Source organism: Aulonocara sp. 'chitande type north' Nkhata Bay, linkage group LG14 (genome assembly GCF_057382095.1).
Source record: "Aulonocara sp. 'chitande type north' Nkhata Bay isolate Kocher_YH1m ecotype deep benthic linkage group LG14, A_spYH_male_GT1.1, whole genome shotgun sequence".
Lineage (NCBI taxonomy): Eukaryota > Metazoa > Chordata > Actinopteri > Cichliformes > Cichlidae > Aulonocara > Aulonocara sp. 'chitande type north' Nkhata Bay.
Window position 1 is genome coordinate 689,779 of NC_141357.1, and position 23,974 is coordinate 713,752.

The 23,974-nt window shown below is 47.0% G+C and overlaps 1 protein-coding gene across 5 annotated transcripts in view; it reads left to right on the forward strand.

Annotated features, from left to right (window-relative positions):
• The window catches only part of phldb1b (pleckstrin homology-like domain, family B, member 1b), an 88,828-nt gene that overhangs the window by 11,283 nt on the left and 53,571 nt on the right, over nucleotides 1-23,974 (forward strand). The gene's annotated exons all lie outside the window — the stretch shown is intronic.

Here is a 23,974-nt window from a genome sequence, read left to right on the forward strand (position 1 = left end):
TAGATTGGGAGGTGCTGAGCAGGCTGTGCTTTTAACAGACAACTATAAAAATCTGTGACGGGTTAATTTATTTAAAGGACAGATGTTTGAATGTTCCTGCATCATCTGTGTTCAAGGGGCAAATAGACAGCTTGTTTCAGTGTGTGGGCTGAGTGGCTGGACCAAGGCCTGCGGGAAGATGAATAAAGATTATTTTGAATGGGAATACAAAAAACTAAACAGTAACTTCCTGTTAAAGGGAGTTTTTCCTTCCCACTGTCACCAAAGTGCTTGCTGATAGGGGGTCATGTGATTGTTGGGATTTTCTCTGTATTATCGTAGGCTCTAGCTTACAGTATATGATTGACTGATGCTGGCGCTGTATAAATAAAACTGAATTGAATAAGGGGGGAATAAGTCCACCTTAATTTACCTGGAGGATTTTCCTACGTGTTTCCACGCTCAGTGGGTCAGGCATCTGGCATAAACATGCTCAGTAATTAATAAAAGCCCACAGGACCGTAGTGTTTGCAGCAGAGGCTGATGTGCCTGAGGAGCTCCGTTTTATGGCTGGTAATACGCGGGGCTTGACCTTTGTTCTTCAGTGATTAAGCTGAGATATGAGAGAGAGGTCGACCTGCTTTCTTTTCCAGTTAGAATCCGCTCTGCTGGCGCCCCTACAGACCTACAGTCAGGTTGCATAATCAATAAATCCGCGGTATGGATCAGTCACATTGTTGCTCTCTATCGTTCCACTTTGGCCCCCCTGTCTCTGACTCCGGATCTCCACCTCCCTCCTCCTCCTCTCCGGTGTCCGCTCCCTGACAGCCCGGCTCTCTCCGCGGGGCGGGCATAGGCATGACTGTGAGCCAGCTGTTACTCACAGGAGCCCCGGCAGCAGAGGAGCACTCCGCGGACAGACGCGTGGGGAGGAGGCACACAATGGACAAAGATCCCGGTGACTGTGGACTGCTGCTTCAGTGAGCGTGGACACACGGACAGCTCCTGCAGAGTATACTGGAGTCTGCACCGCACCCCAATACACGCGCGGGATTGTTCCGCAATAAAACCCAGACAAACGGACAAAAACACGTGGCTTTTATTTAAAGGACCTCGAGCGATGAAAACGGCGGAGGGACGGCAGAGTTTCAGCCGCACGAGTTAAAGTAAGTTGTCGTGATTTCACCGCGTGTTCGTTTGAAGCGTTTCCCGTGCTTTGAGTCGGTGCCCGGGGCTTTGTGGAGCCGCAGGAAGGTGACGGAGTTCGGGGAGATGGAGCAGGGTAACTCCATGCTGAGCTCGCAGGTTAGCCACCACCAAGCAGCCGCGCTGTGGGTGTGTACGCTGCCATTACCCGTTTCTGTCACCAAACTCTATTTAAAAACTGCGCAAATGAGTCATTTTGTGTGCAAAGTGCCAACCTGCATGGCGCAAACACATTGTCTCTGGCTTCCTATTCATTTCTATGAGGTTATTCAAAATACGGCATATATGAAACAATTATTTCTTTACAAAAATCAACTTCAATTGAGCTCTTGCTAGTTTATCATCGTTAACTCGTTTGCTCTGGTGGGTAGCTGCTAGTTGTGCTGGCAAATTGCAAAATCCTAAAGAAGTGAAACAAACAGTACTGGCAGGTAAACTGGTTAAGCCCAGGTGTTCCAAACACCTTTGGGACACAGCAGAGGATTGTGAGTCCGCACACAGAGCACCTGCTGTCTCCAGCCTCTCAGTGCTGAGTCCTCACTTCCTCTCCTCCGTGTGAGTTCTGTTTATAGGCGACAAACGCATACACGTCCGGGCTGGCGTGACCAGACCTGTCTGTCTACGGTTACACTGCTATTCCTGGGTGCCAATGTGACCTAACCAGGGCTGTTTACTGGAACACAGTGAGAGTTTCCCTCTCATGCATTCTGCTTATTTTGGGGGCCTCGAGTTCAAACTGAGGACCTTGTTGCAGAGCCATTATTCCCACAGTGTATCCCTGCTGCTCCTCAGCATCTGCCGTCTCTGACCTAATACGTCGACCCCATTGTAAAGAGAGGATGTGGGAGAGCCCTCTGCAAACACTCATCAGGCTGCTGTGTGCTCCCCTAAGCACAGGTCAGTCCTGTGCTGGCAGCAGCTGGCAGCCATACCAGTGTGCTCCTGCATGCTGCTGTTCACACAGTCTCCTCTTTGCTTCTCTCAGTTTCAGTTTGTTCTTAATGTTTATGTAGCTTGGCTCAGTTTCCTTTGGTTTGTATATGAAGCCTTTGAAGGAATAAGTTTCTTTATATTTTTCCAAAAACTAACATCCTTACTTGAACAAATTAAGTGAGCCACACAGCAAACTGTTGCAAAAGGCTCAGTTTCAAGGCTGGATTTGTATGTACAGTTTGAAATAGCAGTGAGAATATGATAAGGTCCTCTGATGGTTGGAGACATAGTTGGTGAGGCGGACCAGGTGGCAACAACCTGTGGGGCTCAAAAATGAAGAGTCGGTCCAGAAACGTCACATGATGATTCCGTTTACTACAGCGGGATCTAAAATACTTTATTCATCCCACATGTGGGAAATTCTTCTATTATAGCAGCTGAAATGATGACGAAATAACTGTATAATCATTGTTGTACAACACGGAAAGTTATGTCAGATAATTCCACTGAAGATGTTCCCACAAAGACAGAAGTCAGGTCCAGTTCAGCGACTGAATAAGTGGAGGTGAGGCATCGATCCTGGACGTGGGTCTCAAACAGATGGTCTCCAGTGGACAGCTTTGGACTGGTAACTGTAACTGTTGGCCATTCCTGTTACAACAAAACAATTTAAACCATTTAATGACAGAAAAGTTCCAGTTTTATCTGCCTGTCTACTTTAGAATAAAAAAGGTCCACAGTGAAAATATAGGACATTTCCTGTGAATGAACAAAAACCTTGTATTTTCTAAGTAGAAGTGACTCTGAGCTGACAGAACCACACGATCCAAGTCCCAAGAGCTATGTTCAGATTTCATTCAGTAGTATTTATACAGTACAATACAGTAGTATTTCTCTATTGTATATAAAAACTGAGAAAACATTTTGCACCTTGAAGTATATGAGGGATTGACTGTGTGGTTCAGCCTCTGTGCACTAACAGAAAGCTGCGTTTCATGGAGCGTTATTATATTTGGCTGTTTGCTCAAAGAAGCAACCAAACCTACGGCCCTGTGAGTACAGCTCCAAGATCAACTCTGGAAACTTGTTATAAAGGGAGAAAACATCCTTAAAGGCTACAGCTGTTTTCTCCTAACAGGGTACATCAGCCATAGCAGATAGATTTATATATAACCCGTGCTACGGCTGCACGAGTGGAGCTCAAACTGCGTATTCAAGTTTCCAGGTGGAAACTTTAAACTAATGCAACAAAGAATACTTTATCAGTGCAGAGCATGCTACTTAAAATAGGAGGCTTTTATAATTTAAAGGTTAGCACTCATGGATGCAGTCCATACAGAGTCTGTCTGTGTAAATCAGGTGATGATGACCCACTGGTGTTGCATTTATTTAAGAAAACAAAAATCCCACTCAGAGTTTAGGCTGCTTTGAGCACCAGTCCACCTCCAGCCACGTGTTGGATTGGGCCTCGTGCCTCTGGGAGCGTGTTTAACAGCGGGGGATTGGCCCAAATTGTCCTGGCATAAAGGAGGGGGGGGTGGCGTGGAGGTGGGGGGAGCGAAGCAGAGAACATCTGTTGGAACAAGCTGTAGCCGGCCTGTGACACGTTATTGTGATGAGCTCCCACTGCAGCAGCTGACCGTGTGCATGATGTGGTCAGCGGATGCTGGGGGGGGTCAGATTGTAGCTGACCCGACACTTAGTGACGTGTATGGATGTGGCTCTGCAGGGCTCTCAGGGAACACCCACATCACCCCACCACAGCACTCTCACACTGTGGTGCTATTTCAGAGTAGACAGGGGGGCGGAGCCTTCAGCTTTCAGTTGAATTCATAAAAGCTACACGGGGTCCCATTCCCATTTTGCTCTGTTTGTATTCCACATGTTGTCCCAGCAGTGTGGATGCAGTAGGACATCATGTTTTGACTGTTGCGTGTGAATTAGCTGCACAACATAACGGCAGGATCACGGCTCCCTGAGAGCAGCCGCCGTCTCCTGATAGCTCATATCAAGGCGTCTGTCTGATGTCATCGTGCCTCCAACATGCGATCACTTCTTCCAACCTCTCATTTGTTCAGACATTCCCACATGTTTGCTGCCCTCCGCAGCCCCGCTCTCTCTCCATCTCATTCTCTGGTATGCACGTCTGTGTTTGATTGCCCCGGCTCAGCGAAAGGCGGTCATTGATTAACTGGAGCAGGTTTGACTCCTCGGCCTTTGCCGAGGCCGTAAACCATCAGGGTTCCATAGCAACCGCCAGCCTGCCTTTGTCTGCAGCTCCTCTACACATTTCAGTGACGTCTCACTGTGGCGTGGGTACGTGCTCGTGTTTAACGGATTGAAAAGTAGGCGTGTAACATTTAACATCCAAAATGGTTTGTGTTCACGCTTTTTCATCAGAGGGGATGAATGCCAAATATTTCCACACCAGTTTTTTCAGTTTATCGGTCACCTGAGCAAACGGTTCACATTTCACTAGATTAGCTGTTGGTGGGAATTTTAGATCCGTGGTGGTGTCTGTTTTACCCTGAACAGTTCACAGTGACTGACACGTGTTTTTATCCAGAGGGAGTTGGAGACGGAGTTGGAGTTGGACACCTGCAGCTACAGTGCTGCTGGTGTCTTTGGGAGGATCTCTAAAATTAATATGTTGTGTGGCTAATTGACCACATGCAACCAACACGTAACATTCCAGAGTATTTGTAGGTTGCTGTATGTTTGTGTGACACACTCATTTAGTTTGCTGACCATGCCTGTGAGATACAGCTGTTAATCAGCTGGGCAAAAGGCTGTTGAACCTTTATAAAAAGACACCCTAGTACAAGAGTATTCTCCCTGTTTCTTTCCTTTGTGCTCGTTTGGCTGTGGACGAGGGAGTTGCTGTGAACGTGTTTGCATGAGATGAAATATGTTGTTGCAGCTTCTGACAGGCAGGATGGTCCTGAGGGAGCATGTGCCAGGCCAGTGTTAGCAGCGTGTAAATGTATAACAGTGTTTCTTTGTCGTGTGTGTACTCTAACCAAATTTGCAGGCACTTATTCCAGTAGAATGTAAAGCATCCTGTGTCTGACCACCTCTGGGTCCTCTGATGTAATCTTCTGGGAAGACTACTTAAGGCTAAGCTGAGACACTGGAAAGATTTAATGTGGTCACACCAGTGCAAAGAAAAGAGGGAAAAAGAAGCAAACTCAGATATATAAGAGAAGGAATGGAACTGTTCTGATAGGTTGGATGTAGCGGGGCCACTAACCACATCTCCATTTAATGCCACAATACCCTTGAGGCATGATGTGGCATTAACACTGACTGGCCTGAGTGGTCTCAAAGGAATAGTCACAGGGCTTTACAAAGATTACTCTTGGCGGCTCTGGTATTTAGTCAATGGTTTTATTGAATCTTTCTTGATTTTGTTACAAAATTTATAAATTTACATTTATAATAATCCTAATGTATAAAAACAGTTTCTCTGACAGCTTATAGATACTTTAAGGATATTTATTATAAATTCGAAGGATTGTGTTATTTTTACTCCTTCCCAAATACCTTTCTTATTTTTCCCCTTCCTTGCTTCTTGATTGGTTACTGAAAGCATAGCATAGCAGCATAGATCCTCATAGAGACAAATGCACGATGAGAATTAAATCAATATTTTGCTAGTGACAGTGTTGGCAAGAAGGTAAGCTAAGTTAGCTTTCTGCTGTGCTGGGAAGTCAACTTTAGCATTAAAGCTAATGTTACCTAACCTTGGCATTAAAGCTAAAGTTGGCTAACCTTAGCATTAAAGCTAAAGTTGGCTAACCTTAGCATTAAAGCTAAAGTTGGCTAACCTTGGCATTAAAGCTAAAGTTGGTTAACCTTGGCATTAAAGCTAAAGTTGGTTAACCTTGGCATTAAAGCTAAAGTTGGCTAAGGTTAGCCAACTTTAGCTTTAATGCTAAGGTTAACCAACTTTAGCTTTAATGCTAACCTTGGCATTAGAGCTAAGGTTAGCTAACATTAGCATTAAAAAAATTCAGTTTTATGAAGGAAATTAAAAGCGACGCTCTAATTTGTGAAGGATAAGTTGCTTCGTTTTTGAAATCGAAACTGTTATTTATGGGTAATGTTAGCTAATGCTGGGCATCTGCTAAATCTAACAAATTATAAATGATCTAAAAATACTGTCCTTCATTTCATAGATGGTATTTCATTTGCGAATCATGTTGCTCTGTTTGATAAAGATTGCTGGTCATGTGCTTTTTGAGCTGACTGAGATTATAAATGTATGTGATGTCATCTTGGGCCAATGTTTACCGTTTCTCGTGTGCTCTGTAACCCACTGAAGTGTTGTACAGGTTTGTTAGAGAGTGGGGTTGTAGTCCCGTTGTGGACGGAGCTGATGGTGTTTGCAGTAAGTGTCCTCGCTGCTGAAGTGTAGCCATAATTAAAGCTGATTCAGCACTTTCAAAGCTCCTTCACTGTTGGCTGTTTCTTTGTGACTGTTCTGCAGGGTGCAGAGCACTCACTGTGATGAAGCCAGTGATTATGCAGATTGTCTCTGCAGTGCTGAGGGAGAAATCGTTCTCTGTCCAGGTAATCAATCTCAGTCACTCATGTATGCACACACTTCCAATCGCCCGTCCTTTAACTGGAGGCAGTTGTAATTATGAAAAGTGCCAATGTGTTAGATTTCCCCGGACTGTGTTGGAAGGCTACCTCCCCATTAAAGCGATCTCAGTTTCTACCACAGCTTGTTTTGCTGAGCGTAGCCTTTGGTTGGTTTTTGGAAGAATCCCTGCCTTTCCCAGGTCACAGGGTTCCTCTGAACGAGGGAAAGAAGGAAATACTGCCGCGTTTTAAAAAAAGCTACGTACTGTGTGTTAGTGCTGCACATGAAGCCAGCCCTCAGCCAAGCCGCTGCTAATGAAGTGTTGGTGACTGACTGATGGAAAGTGAAAGAGAGCTGGGAAGGACGTGGCTCGGTGCTGTGCTGCTATTTACATCAAACACATCTGCATATTTCCTAAAACTGTGAAACCTTTGAAATGGTGCAGCGCAGCCAACATTTCCTGAAGAGGATCAACATCATCAAGGCTTTGCTGAACAGTTTGCTATTTAACCCCAATAATTTGTTTTGCATATGAAACCGGAGGAGTTGTACTTACATCTTATGCCATCAGCTTGTCCTCGGTCACGGTTTCCTTCCACATAAAGCTTTGCAAAAAAACACTTGCAGCAACAAAAACATAATAATCCAGAAACACGCTTTGCCGATCCGATCAGCTGTTCGTAACACTTCCTACATTGGAATAGACGTCAGCGCGAACTATCGCATGTCCACCATTACCTGCCCGAAACCGGAAGTGATGTCATTTTTGCGGAAAATGTAGTTTTTAACCTTTGGGGCCTTATAAGCCGGTACTGGTGTTTTTAAAAGTCATGTTTGACTTCATGCTTCTCTGAATAGTTGCTGGGATGCTTAGAACTCAAATTGCGCTGCTGAAAATAGTTTATTTTGATGCACATGCTGTTTTTTTTGCAAATTTGCATTATAAGATTTATTTTTGTTTTTCCTGCAGAATATAAAAATTGGTGTATCTCAAAAATAAAACTATGAAGACACTCAAAATAAATTTCCTGGTGTTGGAAACTATTTTGTGCAACTTTTTTGTATTTAAAGTTTTGAGGGATAAACCTCTGAAATGTCTCTAAGTAGAAATATATGTAAAAAAACAATTTTCAATTTGTAGTTTATTGCACTTTTTTGCAATTTATGTAGTTACTATGGACTTAATGCATACATATTATTAAACTTTGGGCTATAACAGTTGTATTGATGTTTAGCAACTTGAAATGCTCCCCAAAATGGAACTACAGCATGTAAAAATATGAAGTAAGCTCTGGCGGACTTGGCTCTATGGTGGGTCCTAAAGGGTTAAAGACGCCGTGAAAGAAGGTAGCTGACCATGTGTTGACCGTCCGATTGGGATCTGGGATGCGGGGCCTCCCTGCTGCTGCGGAGCCTGGGGCGGTCTGCTTGCCTCCACCCCGGGGGAAAGGGTAACATCTCCTGGGTCTAGGTGCCGTTTCCCCCTCCAGGGGTGAGGGTACCTGGACCTGGGCTATAGAGTTTGTTTGGGGAGTGTGATTGTGTGTCCATTTATGTCTATCCCTACGTTGGGTGAGTGCTGAGTGTTTGTATATGTGTGCATGAGGGTGGGAATGCATGTTTGTGTCTGTGTGTGCCTGTTTGTCTGTGTCTATATGTCAGGTCGGGTCTTACACTCCACCTCTCTGGGAACTCCCAGGCCCTCCAAGGCCTATCTCCCCTCACCACACTCCCTGCCGGTGACTGATGCCCTCAGGGGTCAGTGCGTTGGTGGTTCTTGGTGTCCGGGGCTGGGCGCTCAGGTATGTACCAGCTCACTCCCGGTGACTATTTGGCGGGGCCTGGCGCCTGTTGCTCGGTCAGGCCTCTTCCGGGGCAAAGGGGGCCCTCGGGCCTCCGGCCTCTGGGCCTGTGGCTCGGTTCACTCTGGCACAGCTGGCTGCCGGCAGAGCCGGCGGGCACGCCACTGCAACCCCCTCTGGCTTCTGTTCCATGGCTACTGGGTGACCCCTCGTCTGGGGCTCTCCTCAGCTCTTCCCAGGAGGGTGGCACAGATGCCCCTCCGGTGGTCCTCCTTGGGCTCTCGCTCTCTGGGGCCTCTGGATGTCTGGGGCCTGGATCTCCTCCATGCCTGCTTCATGCCCTGGGGGACGGGGCTATGGGTCTCTACACTCTCTAGCAGACCATTACATGGAGAAACTTTTCGAATACAAGTGCGCTGATCCACACAGGTGTGCACACGGGTGTGCACAGACATAAACTACACCTCTATTGGCTGCTATTTCCAAGCACATTGTGCGCTGTCGGTCCTGCTTGCTACACAACAATATTCAATATTTAGAATAGAATAGAATTAGAATTAGAATAGAATAGAATTCAACTTTATTGTCATTGCACATGCACAGGTACAGGGCAACGAAATGCAGTTTGCATCCATCCAGAAGTGCTTTAGTGATATAGATATATTACAATATATATTAGCAATAGTATAGATATGTAAGTATATTACAGAAATGGGTCTATTATGGTATGTTATAATGTACATGGTATGAAGTATGTTGTGAATATGCTATAACTATAAGTATGTACAGGCTGTAGTGAGTACAAGCTATGTACAGGCTATGAACAGGATATAAATATGAAAAACTATACAGAATATGAAATAAATAACTTTACAGAAATCTGAGATATACAGCTATACAGAAATGTGAACTATGGAAGTTGTAAACAGTTGTAGGATTAAAGATTATCGAATGTACAGAATGATTATTTACACAGAGCTATACAGTAGTGCAGTTAAGATAAGTGAGGGTGTAGATAGTTTCTACAGAGGCTATATAAAGTGCTAGTGGTTGTGAGTGGTGGTTCAGTCCATGTTATTATTGTGTGTTTGAGGGTACAGTTGTCCATTGTGGGTGTGTGTATGTTCAGTCCATATGTTAACGTGGGTCAGATGTCAGGAGGCAGAGTTCAGGAGTCTGACAGCTGTGGGGAAGAAGCTGTTCCGGTACCTGGTGGTCTTAGTCCGGAGGCTCCTGTGGCGCCTCCCAGAGGGCAGGAGGGTGAAGAGTCCATGTGATGGGTGACTGGGGTCTTTGATGATTTTCCCAGCCCTTTTCAGACACCGCTTCCTGTAGATGTCTTTTATGGCAGGAAGTGGTGCTCCGGCGATGCGCTGGGCAGTTTTCACGACCCTCTGCAACGCCTTCCGGTCCGAGGCAGAGCAGTTCCCGTACCAGACTGTTATACAGTTGGTCAGGATGCTCTCGATGGTGCAACGATAGAAGTTCACCAGGATGTCTGAGGACAGGTGGTTCTTCCTCAGAGTCCTCAAGAAGAAGAGGCGCTGATGAGCCTTCTTGACCAGCTTGGAGCAGTTGGTCGTCCAGGTGAGATCCTCGGAGATGTGGACTCCCAGGAACTTGAAGCTGCTCACACGCTCCACAGCCGTCCCCTTAATGTGGATGGGTGGATGTGGGTCAGCATTCCTCCTGTAGTCCACGATGAGCTCCTTGGTCTTCTCGGTGTTAAGCAGCAGGTTGTTTGTGTCGCACCACTCAGCCAGACGATCCACCTCCTCCCTGTAGGCGGCCTCATCGTTGTCACTGATGAGGCCAATCACCGTGGTGTCATCTGCAAACTTAATGATGGTGTTGGAACCATCAGCAGGTCTGCAGTCGTGGGTGAAGAGGGAGTAGAGGAAAGGGCTCATCACACAGCCTTGTGGTACACCGGTGTTCATTGTGATGGTAGATGAGCAGTGGTTATCCAGCCGGACATGTTGGGGGCGGTTGGTCAGGAAGTCCAGTAACCATTTGCAGATGAGGGAACTGATGCCCAGGTCTGTCAGTTTCTTGATAAGTTGTGAGGGGTGGATTGTATTGAATGCTGAACTGAAGTCTATAAACAGCATTCTGGCGTAGGTGTTGTTGTTGTCCAGGTGTGAGAGGACAGAGTGCATTGCGATGGAGACTGCATCCTCTGTGCTCCTGTTCTGGCGGTATGCGAATTGGTGGGGGTCCAGGGTGGGGGGGAGACAGGATTTGAAGTGTGCTAGGACCAGCTGCTCTAAGCACTTAGTGATGATGGGGGTGAGTGCTACTGGGCGGTAGTCATTGAGGCAAGATGGGTTAGAGTTTTTGGGTATCGGGACGATGGAGGTGGATTTGAAGCAGGCCGGTACCACAGCGTGGGCCAAGGACAGATTGAATATGTCTGTGAGCACTCCTGCAAGCTCCCCAGAACACGCTCTGAGAACACGCCCGGGGATGCCATCGGGACCTGCAGCCTTGTGGACATTGATCCTGCTCAGCACCGCTCCTACATCGGTGGGGGAGAGAGTCAGAGGTTGGTGGTCTGGCGTCATGTCTGCTTTGGTTGTGGTTGTGGGGTTCCCTCGCTCAAAACGAGCATAAAAGTTGTTGAGCTCGTTGAGGAAGGAGACATCAGAGGATGCGGGGGAGGGTTTGGTGGTCCTGTAGTCTGTAATGGTCTGGAGTCCTTGCCACATGCGTCGGGGGTTGGAGTTGGAGAAGTGTTCTTCTACCTTCTTTTTGTAATGGTGTTTGGCTTTTTTGATGCCCTTCTTTAGATTAGCCCTGGCTGTACTGTAGGCGTGTGCATCTCCTGACCTAAAGGCGGTGTTGCGGGCCTTCAGGAGGAGACGAACATCCCGGTTCATCCAAGGCTTCTGGTTGGGGTACATGGTGATCCGTTTCTGGGTGGTGACACTGTCTGTGGTTTCGGAGATGTAATCCAGTACAGATGAGGCGTACTGGTCCAGGTCTGTGTGGGTGAACATATTCCAGTCTGTGTTTTTAAATCTGTCCTGGAGCACTGCGTCTGTCCCCTCTGGCCACACTTTAATTGTCCTCACAGCAGGTTTCACACGTTGGATGAGTGGTGAATACCGAGGTGTGAGGAACAGGGAGAGATGGTCCGATTGTCCAATGTGGGGGAGGGGTGTGGCTTTGTAGGCTCCAGCCAGGTTGGAATACACATGGTCTAAAGTCTTGTCTCCTCTGGTGTGGCAGGAGACATGTTGGTGGAATCTGGGGAGGACTGTCTTTAAGTTGGTGTGGTTGAAGTCGCCAGCAACAATAAAAGCAGCCTCGGGGTGTTTATTCTGGTGTTTGTTAATGGCTGCAGAAAGTTCTTTCATGGCCAACCTAGCATTAGCGTCGGGGGGTATATACACGGCAGTGAGTATGATCGAAGTGAGTTCTCTGGGGAGATAATAAGGTCTGCATTTGACCATTAAAAACTCCGCATTAGGTGAGCAGTGACTCTCAGTAGTAGTGGAGTTCATGCACCAAGCATTGTTAATATAAATGCACAAACCTCCACCTCTGGTCTTGCCGGAGTCATCTGCTAGCCTGTCGGCTCGGTGTGTGTGGCGTCCTGCTAACTCGATAGCATTGTCCGGGCAGCTGTTGTTCAACCATGTTTCGGTGAAAAACATGACATTTGAGTCCATAATCCGTCTGTTGTTAGTGATGGAGAGCCGTATCTCATCCATTTTGTTTGCCAGAGAACGGACATTGGCGAGGAAAATACTGGGTAAAGGCAGCCGGTGTGGTGTTTTAGTATTTACTGCTGTTTACACTTAGCCAGATTAACCTGATGGTGTTGTGTTTAGTATGTTGCTCTGTTTATTTGCTTGTTTTCTCTTCTTTCTCTTTTTAAGTGCCCTTTCTCACTGTCCCTCTTCCCTCCTGTTTTTCTTTTCCTTCATCTTTCTTTCCTATCACCTTTCCTATCCCTCAGTCATGTCTGTCCCGTCTGTAACAACTGAAAATAAAATAAAATAAATAATAACAACAAAGGTCGATCAAATGGACCAATACGGCAAGGCCATGATGATCCATTTGGCAAAGTAAATCCATTGGGTCTCCTTGTTGGTTTTCAGACAACAATTCTGACGGCTAAAGAACCAAATGGGACAGGCAAAGAAAAAGAAAAACACATATACAAACAAACAGGACACAGAACAGAAACATACATTTTTTACATATTTACATCATGGACAATAGTTACCAAAAACAGAGTACTGTACAGCAATTAAAATTAAATAAAAATGAAATACAGATAAGAGGCAAACCCAGGTTGATAAAATAGTGCAGTTACAGCGCTGATGTAAACCTTTTGATTGTACAGTTAGTCAAAGGTGTTAAGTCTAATTGTTGAATGTTGTCATTGGGCTTCTTAAATTTGTAAGTCTGAGTTCAATCTATAGGATCAAGACATTCCTTTGTCCCTGACCACCTCTCCAGCCTCTCTGTGCTGGGGGAGGTTTTATTGCAGATACATCCTATCTGGAAGATCTGTTCCTTGTGATGTTGCTTCCTGCTTTTATGCAGGAAGTCATGCATACAGACAGACACAGACACACACACACACACACACACACACACACACACACACATGGTGCCTTGTCTTAGAACCATTGGGGGGTTTTACAGTGGGAGGTGCTTGTGCTGTGATGTGTATTGTAACAGTTTGTCAATAAATAGCTGCGAGGGAAGCTGCTCTTTGAAGGATTTTGGGCTGGACACAGGTTAGCAGCGTGAGCTCCAAGAGCTGGTTCTTGACCAAAGACTTCCCTCGCTAGCGGGTTGAAGATGTTCTGTTATGTCTTGTTTTCTTCATGATAAGTCTCTAAACTAGCGGGGCTTGTGGAAACACAGACCCAACAAAAGGGACACACACATTCACACACTCAGTGGACCACCACTGAGTGTGTGAATGTGTGGATAACTGGATATGTAAAGCGCTTTGGGGTCCTTAGGGACTAGTAAGGTGCTATATAAATACAGGCCATTTACCATCTTGGCTCAGAGGAAAGCTGATCACCAAAGAGTTTGACCTTCATCACCCCTCAGTTCATCTTCCCTGTCACCCCAGCTAAGCAGGACTGTGGAGTCGTCCTGGGCCACCTGGGGACATACAAGTTTTGTTCTTGGAAATATTTCTGTGTCATTAGCATAATTCATGGCTAACGCTTGAAGATGAAGCTGCGGTCAGAAGGAGACCCATCCTGAAGTCTTTCCCTCAGAGCCCTTCTCGTCTAAGTAACAGACTGTGTGGTTTTAGGAGTGCTTCATTCCTCTGCGTGGTCAGGGTTCGGCCTCTCTGCTGCCTCATTAATCGTCCCACCCTGTGCTGTGTTCAGTATGAGGAAGGAAGGTCTGTTAGCGGTGGAGATGAGATGGAAAGCCTCGGCGTTCGGGTGGAGGCTGGCGTTTGAGAGCAGACAGTAGAGATAAGCTCGTGTCCTGCTCGTTCTTTTTGCCGAGTGATCCAAAGTTTGACGTCTCCCAGAGGAACATTTGTCGTTCCTTTTTATTGGCTTTGCAATGAGCCTAAATTACCATTGGTTCCTGTAGCTGCCCAATGAAGCGCAGCACTTTGTCAGTGTCACCGTGTGGCTGCTCCATATGGAGCGTGATGTATCGCCCTGACTCGCCCCAGCTCGTCTGCACTGAGTGGGATCCACGGCCCGTTTAGAGCATCTGTGTAAACCTCACCCGGGTGAATGCTTCTCGTGTCCCTGGATCATAAATCTGTACCTGTTTGGTGGAGGACCATCTGATGCTCCACACAGCGGGAGCATCCCTCCGATGAGAAGCTGCACTGAAGTGCTGATTGGCACAGAGAGAGTTCTCGTCATGGACTTCACCGGCAGCGTTTCAGCAGATGGAGCGGTTTGGTAAATGTCACATCACTTCTGCTCTGGGATTCAGGAATAAATGAGGACAAACTTCCCTTTAAAGGTCGTCGTCTCTTCATCCCTGGAAATGTCAGCGTGCTCGGGTTATTGTTAAATGAACAGATGTTTGTCACAGCAGGGTTCTGACATGAAACGGAGACACACACGCGTGGTTGGGAACACGTGTGTTTACTATGTCATGTATGTGAGCGTGGAAAACGCTCTGTTGGGACATAAAGAGCCAGAAACAGAAGACGGAGACATCACTGACCGGGACCAGACGGAGCGAGCACGTCTGTCCCATACCGGCTCCTCCCCTGTTAAATCCTCACACACGGAGTGTTGAGTTATCAGACCCCACTCGCCCTGACAATAAAGACCAGCCCAGTAAAGCTTACCTGTTGTTCCCAGAGTACTTAATGGGAGGCAGTTCAGTTTTCAGGCCCCTCCTCTGTGGACTTCCAGTTTGGATTCAGGAGACAGACACTATCTGAAGTGAGGAGGATTATTTCCATGAGTCTAATGTGAGCATCCACAGTGTAAACCAGTATAAATGAAGAACAATAAGGAAACCATAGATGTGCCTAAACTGGGAATCACTGGGTGAATGTGAAAGTTTCACAGGTCGATTATTAGCCACTCCTCTGATGGACAATGCTGTCATGTTTCTTATCCTGCACAGAGTCAGAGCTTCCAGTGCATTCAGCATGACAGCCCACTCCCACAGTGGGACAAGCCTGCCACTGTTTCTGAACGCTCATCTATGAACTGTGTGATCTCTGTCGGGCTGATCCTGGGCAGCCTCTCACACACACAGACGCACACAGACGCGCGCACACAGACGCACAGACACACGCGCACACAGACGCACACACACAGACGCGCGCACACAGACGCACGCACACACAGACGCACGCACACACAGACTCACAGACACAGACGCGCGCACACAGACGTACGCACACAGACGCACGCACACACACAGACGCGCGCACACAGACGTACGCACACAGACGCACGCACACAGACGTACGCACACAGACGCACGCACACACAGACGCACGCACACACAGACTCACAGACACAGACGCGCGCACACAGACGTACGCACACAGACGCACGCACACACACAGACGCGCGCACACAGACGTACGCACACAGACGCACGCACACAGACGTACGCACACAGACGCACGCACACACAGACGCACGCACACACAGACTCACAGACACAGACGCGCGCACACAGACAGACGCGCGCACACACAGACTCACAGACACAGACGTACGCACACACAGACACGCACGGACACACGCAGACAGACAGACGCGCACACACAGACTCACAGACACAGACGCGCGCACACAGACGTACGCACACAGACGCACGCACACACACAGACGCGCGCACACACAGACTCACAGACACAGACGCGCGCACACAGACGTACGCACACAGACGCACGCACACACAGACGCACGCACACACAGACTCACAGACACAGACGCGCGCACACAGACAGACGCGCGCACACACAGACTCACAGACACAGACGTACGCACACACAGACACGCACGGACACACGCAGACAGACAGACGCGCACACACACAGTCAATGCCAGCAGAGGTTAGTGCTGAGAGACCGAGGAGGAGAAACATTGTCCATCACACTCCAGCAGCCTCTGCATCACCGTGTCCATCACCGTGTCCCGTATGTCCACATGTCCACGGGACAGCCCCACACTGGTGGGATTTATTCACAGTCTGTGGCAGTTAGTGGTCTCACAGGCATGTGTGCAGCCTGTCCGGGTGTCGTCCATGACAAACCAGTGAGCTGTCCTTTACATCCTGTAAAGTTGGCTTCCTCTCAGCCTGAGCTGGGCGTGGATGTGTGGAGGTCTCCATATCGCAGTGGTGGCACTCAGAGTCCTGGACTGAGCAAAGATGGAGCTAGAAGTACAACTGCAGCCTCAGCAGAACTTGTTCTGGACATGAACTGGTGACCATTAGAATTCAAATCCAGTGAAATCATTTTCCAAAACGTGCTGAGGTAAAAGTCTCCTGATGGGCAGTGAGGCTCGCTTTGAACAGGAATGTGGTTTTTGGAGTTTAGACTAACAGTGACGCCATGTTTCATGGACCAACTGTTATAGCTGATTACAAACACCAAACCCTGACAGCTATAAAAGATTAAATCCACTCTGCACATCTGCTGTCCTAATGTCAACTTCACAGTAAGAAAAAGACGTTGAATATCAGTTGTCCTGTATAAAACAGGCCTTTGTGGCATGACGATGCCCTTTAACACAACAGCTTCACTTATGATTGAGTCAGTGAAATTGTGTCGCCCTACATGTTATTGATATTTTTGCTTATTTGATCAGAATCAGAAACTTTATTGTCATTGTCATGAGAACAACGAAATGAAGAATGGTCCCCGATCATTGCATCATCCCTAGCAATATCAAAATATAAATAAAACAATAAAATTCAATAAATAAAATAGATAGAATACTTAAAATACTAATAAGATGTAACAGTAAAACATTCACGTACATTCCCACACACATGCTTCAGACCGTGCATAGATTAACACAAGAGTGGCGTGATGGACATTTTTTTGTAGTATTCAGATGTGTTATTGCAGTTGGATAACAGCTGTGTTTGAGTCTATTAGTCCTTGCTCTGATTGCCCTGTACCGTCTGCCTGAGGGCAGCAGTTCGAACAGGGAGTGGCCAGGATGTGAGGTGTCTTTTATGATGTTTTGGGCCTTTTTAAAACAGTGGGCATTGTGTAGAACTTCCAGTGTGGGGAGAGGGCAGCCAGTGATCTTTTGGGCGGTGTTAATGATCCCTTGGAGTGCTTTCCTCTGAGCCCCTGTGCAGCTAGTGTACCAAATACATATGCAGTAAGTTAGAACACTCTCAATGGTGGCTCTGTAGAAGGACACCAGCAGTCTCTGTATGATGTTATTCCTCCTGAGAAGGAAGTACAGTCTCTGTTGGGCCTTTTTCAGCAGCTCGGAGGTGTTCACACTCCAGGAAAGGTTCTCCTCTATATTGACTCCCAGGAAGCGGAAGCTTGCCACCCTTTCTACACAGTCCCCATTTATGAATAGTGGTTGGATCTCTGCCTTTTTCCTTCTGAAGTCTATTATGAGTTCTTTGGTTTTTGAAGTGTTGAGGAGGAGGTTATTGGCCTTACACCATGACGTCAGCTGCTCCACCTCGTCTCTGTACGTAGACTCGTCTCCCTTGGAAATGAGCCCCACCACTGTGGTGTCATCTGCAAATTTCACAAAGATGTTGCTGTGGTGGATCACAGTGGTTAGAGCATTCAAACTGGAATCACATATTTTGGGTATTTTTGTCTGCTGTGTGCTGAGCTAGCTAAGATGCTCAAACAGTTTGTCACTAACAGGTTGTCGTTCTGAGATTACGTGCTACTAGAGCTGCACAGTTTATCAAAGTTGAATCTTAATCACAATTTTGTATTTTAACAGTTAAATAAGCTGTTTGAGTGACAGTTAAATGAAAGCCGTGCTATTAAAAACACAAAGTCAGAGTAAATCTCACACTGTCAGACGTACATAAGCAGCAGGCGAGGAGCTTACACCCTAAAGCGAGAATCATCCTTAATAACTGCACAACTAATTCAGCTGGCTCACACCACAAACTGCAGTGAGACTAATGCATTAAGGCCAAGAACAACAAAGCAGTGGCTGCTAATGTGAATCATCCAGCATGAACTCAGGCATAAACCTGACTCTGTACATCGTATCTCACAAAGACACACTGTAATCACTAATGTGGCCACATTCCATTTAGCCACAGATGTTTGCCCATGAAACACAGTGAGTAATAAAGGCCCCATGATGACGGTAAACATACTACACAAAAGAAATGTTATCACCTCCAAAGTGGCCAAACCAGCAAAATGTGGCAGTGGGACAAACAGAGGTCTGTGACAGCCGTCGAGTCCTCTGCTATTAGTTCTGTTCACATCTGACATAAAGGTGAAACACTTCAATATTCATTTCTAAAGATAAATCAGCACATCGAAACTGAATAAAGCTGAAACTGGTGCCCTGTTGGTTTCAGTAAGTGTTGATTTAGCATTTGCTAATTAGCATAGCCAAGGCTCGGAAAATGCTAATACCTTATGTTTTCTAGCTTAGATATTTTCCATGTCCAATCCAATAGCTAACCACCAAAATACAGCACACTAGCACATATTTAATACTGATTAAATTCTAAGAGCAGGACTGTATAAGCAGTAAGTATGTTAAAGAAATGTTGTTATTGCAGCTAGCTGTTAGCCTCAGTCGTCACTGTTGTTCCAATCAACACAGAACTCCTGCGTGAAAACGAGGCCGCAGAGGCATCACCAAACCCTTGTAGGCTCAGAGTGAGTGATGACTGTGTCACCACAGTGTCAGATACATGCCTCTTCAAGCTACATTGTTTTAACCAGGAGCTTCCTAAATGCCTAAGTTGATGTTCACCAGGGAGATCATGTTCGTGCAAGTCAGAGGAAGGGGTGTGATTCAGTGAAAGTGGACAGAATCCAGAGGACACAGCAGGGAGGCAGAAAAGTCGGATAAGCGCTGAAGTTGTGGAGCGCGTGAAGGCATGGAGGCTCAGCCGACGTGGCTCTGAGGGCCGCACCAGCAGCGTACCGACGGCTGCTTTTAAACGTCCTTTTCAGCGAGTTCTTGTGTTTCCTCGTTCGTGACTAGACTGAGGGTGCACTCATTATCCTGCAAATACTGAACTGTGCAAAATACCAAAACTATGCAGAGGACGGTGTTGTAACACTGGTGGAAACAGAGACGGGTGGCAGAAATAAATACTAATGTGAATCAGCACAGTTCTGCTCTTGGACTGCTAATCCACCCCCACTGCTGCTGTTCCACCTCAGACACTTCACACCTCCTCTATTCACCCTGCTCACTCCCCCCCACCCCCAACTGCAGCATCCAATACACACTCAACACAAGGCTCCAGCCTGTCTCTCTCAACCACCCAGGTTAGGAGGGAACTGAGGAGGATTAATGGCAAGAAGGCAGCGGGTCCAGATGGCATCAGCTCGAGGGTCGTCAGGTCCTGCGCGGACCAACTGTGTGGGGTGATGGAGCACCTCTTCAACCTGAGCCTGAGGTTGGGAAGAGTCCCACAGCTCTGGAAAACCTCCTGTGTTGTACCAGTGCCAAAGACTTCACGCCCCAAGGACCTCAACAGCTACAGGCCGGTGGCTCTGACATCCCACCTGATGAAGACCCTGGAGCGGTTGGTCCTGGCTCAGCTTCGGCGCCTAATAAGCTCATCACTGGACCCACTTCAGTTTGCCTACCAGCCTGGCATTGGAGCGGATGATGCCGTCATTCACCTCCTACATCGTTCCCTCGCTCACCTGGAGACCGCTGGAAGCACTGTGAGAATCATGTTCTTTGATTTCTCCAGTGCCTTCAACACTATTCTTCCCTCGGTTCTGAAGGACAAGCTGGAGAACTCTGGAGTGGACCATCACCTCACTACCTGGATTTTGGACTACCTCACCGACCGACCACAGTATGTGAGGACTCAGGGCTGTGTGTCGGACAGGGTCGTCTGCAGTACGGGGGCCCCACAGGGAACGGTTCTGGCTCCGTTCCTCTTCACCATCTACACTGCAGACTTCTCCCACAATTCCACCCAGTGCTTCCTGCAGAAGTTCTCTGATGACTCTGCAATAGTCGGCCTCATCACTGATGGGGACGACAAGGAGTACAGAGGTCTGACCCAAGACTTTGTGGACTGGTGCCAGCTGAACTACCTCCAGATCAACGCCAGTAAAACCAAGGAACTGGTGGTAGACTTCCGCAGGCACAAGCATTCTCCACTGCAACCACTGAACATCCAAGGTATGGACATTGAGGCTGTGGACAGCTACAGGTACCTTGGTGTTCATCTGAACAACAGACTGGACTGGACTCATAACTCAGACGCCCTCTACAGGAAAGGGCAGAGCAGGCTGTACCTGCTGCGGAGACTCAGGTCGTTTGGAGTGGAGGGCCCACTCCTGAAGACCTTCTATGACTCTGTTGTGGCTTCTGCTATCTTTTATGGTGTGGTCTGCTGGGGCGGCAGCATCTCTGCTGGGGACAGGAAGAGACTGAACAGGGTGATCCGAAGGGCCAGCTCTGTTCTAGGATGCCCTCTGGGCCCAGTGGAGATGGTAAGTGACAGGAGAATGGCGGCTAAGCTGTCATCCCTGTTGGACAACATCTCCCACCCCATGCAGCAGACTGTGACAGCACTGAGCAGCTCCTTCAGTGGGAGACTGCGGCACCCACGGTGTGGGACGGAGAGATTTCGCAGGTCTTTCCTCCCCACTGCTGTCAGACTCCATAATAAAGACTTTAACTGAACAAACACACACATCCACACATGTGCAATAATACTAAGTGCAATAATCCTTTCTGTCATCGTTGTATTTTTACTCAGTTGTATATAGTATTTGTATTTGTATTCTATTTTTATCTTATTGTATATTTATTTTATTTTATTCTACTGTATATAGTATTTTATTCTATTCTATTCTGTACAGTTGTGTACTGTATTTATTCTTATTGTATTCTAATTTTTGCCTCATAACTTTTGCACTGTCCACTTCCTGCTGTGACAAAACAAATTTCCCACGTGTGGGACTAATAAAGGTTATCTTATCTTATCTTATTTTATAGCACTAATATAAATATCATTATTAGCATTTAGCATCAACACGTTATTTTACAGTACAGGAATCATTTTTATTACAGGGACGATGCTTTCTATGTTTTTACATTGAAATTTAGTGTGTAAACGATTAGAGTATAACTGGTACTATTCATGCTGCAGTAGTTAAACAGGGATCTTCTGCCAAACAGCAACCTCCTGCAGTTCCTTTAATGGCCACTAGAGGCTGGTCCATAACCAGCAGCTAACAAAGCTTGCTGCGTTAGCTGCTAGCTTAGCACTCCACCTTGCCATTCAAATGTGGCTGCTTCTGACGTTACAGTATTATTTCATGTAAAACATGAATGTTGACTTGACCACAGCATATACATCTATGCTTCTGCCATGTTCGAGTGGCTTACAGCCAGACTTTAATAGTTGTTACCAGCCTATGACATGCAAACGAGAAAAAGAGAAGTAAATGTATTCTAGGGCTGTTGCTGAAGGTTGGTGCTTCGATCCCCGTCTGCTCTAGTCTACATGCCAAATATCTTGGACAAGATGCTAACCCCAAGTTCCTCTGCGATGCGTCCATCAGAGTATGAATATTAGAAGCACTTGCATAGACAGTTGTAGAAGCGTGCTGTGTAAGAAGCAGTCCATGCACCGTTCTACACAGGTTGTTGTTTTTTGCAGTGGCATTGACCCCTCTGTGCTAAGCTCATGTTAGCAGCAGTCTGCACCTGTTTTCCATCAGGCCTCACCCACGGCTCAGGATGTAATCAGGTGTTTTTCCCCAGGCTGTCAGCGTGTGTGTCTCTCCATAATAAAAGGCCAATCTGGCTCTGTCGTCCATCACAGCAGCATTTCCTGTTTTTACCTCAGGCCTCACAACGACAGGCAGGGATCTTATCTCCGGCTGGCCTGGAAGACCTTTCCCTCGTCATGTCAGCAGGACATAATGATGCCGTATTGAGAAAACCATAAACGTGCGACTGCTGATCTGTTATCGGGCTCATGGCACATGAAGGAGCTGAATGGGTTCTGTGAATGATGTACTCTGATGTTCAAACCAGATAGGTGGATGTGATTGATATCACCACACAGAGCTGGGGAGTGTGTGGCGCTGGTTCCATCTGAGTGAAACGCTGCATCACACTGTAGCAGACACATTCACCCGAACACAGGACGGCTCTGAGTTTGGTGGACAAAGTCAAACAACCATTGCTGCACATTTTTACTCTGACAATGGAAATCTGTGTAAATGCATTAGACAGGCACCTGTTAGTCCTGAGCCACCTGGGAGCTGCAGAGTTCAGCAGGACTAGTGTTCGTTCAGTCTTTTCTAACACAGCATTTCACACATTAACTTGTGCAACAAGTGTCTCCTGGAGAAGAGTCCATTTGGTGATGGACGTCCTTTATAAGGCAGGACGCGGACCCCAGCCAGAACCTGCAGCAGGTTCAACTAATTCCAGTACAACCATTAAAAAGTGAGTGTGAGAGCAACACTGAGCTCTCACCAGGACACGGAGGTACCGCTGTGTTTAAAGCTTATTGGACTGCACTGTGATTCATACATTTTGTGACCGGCCCGTTAGCTTGTAGCGTGTTGCAGCTAGAATATAGCTGCTCAGGGCAATGGATGTGAATTTTGTGAAGTTTTCTTTATAGAATTATTCTGACCAGACTTTGTTTATCGTGGATCTGCTGAAACGGCATTTTATCATCTTATCTCTTTAATTGGACGTAGCTCCTGCAGAAACAGGATGTCAGGCAGAGGCAGATCAGATTGTTCTGCTGTGTAAACCGATGTGACGAGAAGTCAGACGTTTTGAAGTTGGGAACTATTTAGATATATTTTGAATCTTTGTAGTTCCGATGTGCCTTCCTGCTTCCCAGAAAGCAGAGAAACCGTCCTGACAGTTTGTACAGATGTGTCTCCTGAACTTGGACATGTCTCAGATCTTTTCTGTACTTTGTTTTCTGCAGTCTTCATCCAGCTATATCAGGTTTAAGTGTCATCAGTGGCCCGTTTGCACCGTGCCAGAGGACGGTGTGCCCTCTGCCCTGTGTGGATGATGGTTGAGTCAGCACAGCGTCTGTGAGCTCGTTCCTGATGCTGTCAGAACAACTCGGACGCCTCGTGTTCACCTTACTTACGTCTGTGTTGGCGATTCAAACGGTCATGTGCGCTCTGTGCTCAGACTGGATGCTGCTATGAGACGCATCAGCAGTTTCTCAGGGATAGTTTGTTTCCAGTCTCTGTGAGCGTTACGATGCTGCTCACGTCTGTATGTGAAATATTAGGAATGAGTTGGGCTGTGGTGGAAAGTCGCAGCATATTTATTAGTACACACACAGATATGCTTACTGTTTGTACTACTTTGTTCCTGTACTTCACTGCATGTCAAAGGAAATATATTTGAGGAAAATGTTGTTTACTTTTTAAATTTAGATTGGTGTTTATGTTCTACTCTGAGCCCCTCCCTGATGGCTGAACTTCTCACCCTATCTCTAAGGGAGAGGCCAGCCAGCCTTCGGAGGAAGCTCATTTCTGCCGCTTGTATCCGCGATCTCGTTCTTTCGGTCACTACCCACAGCTCGTGGCCATAGGTGAGGGTAGGGACGTAGATCGACCGGTAAATTGAGAGCTTCGCTTTTACTTCGCTGCTCCTCCACATCGAAAGGAGCCAGCTGAGGTGGTTCGGGCATCTGACAAGGATGCCCCCTGGGCGCGGTGTTCCAGCCATGTCCCACCGGGAGGAGGCCCCGGGGCAGACCCAGGACACGCTGGAGAGATTATATCTCTCGGCTGGCCTGGGAACGCCTTGGTGTTCCCCTGGACAAGCTGGAGGAGGTG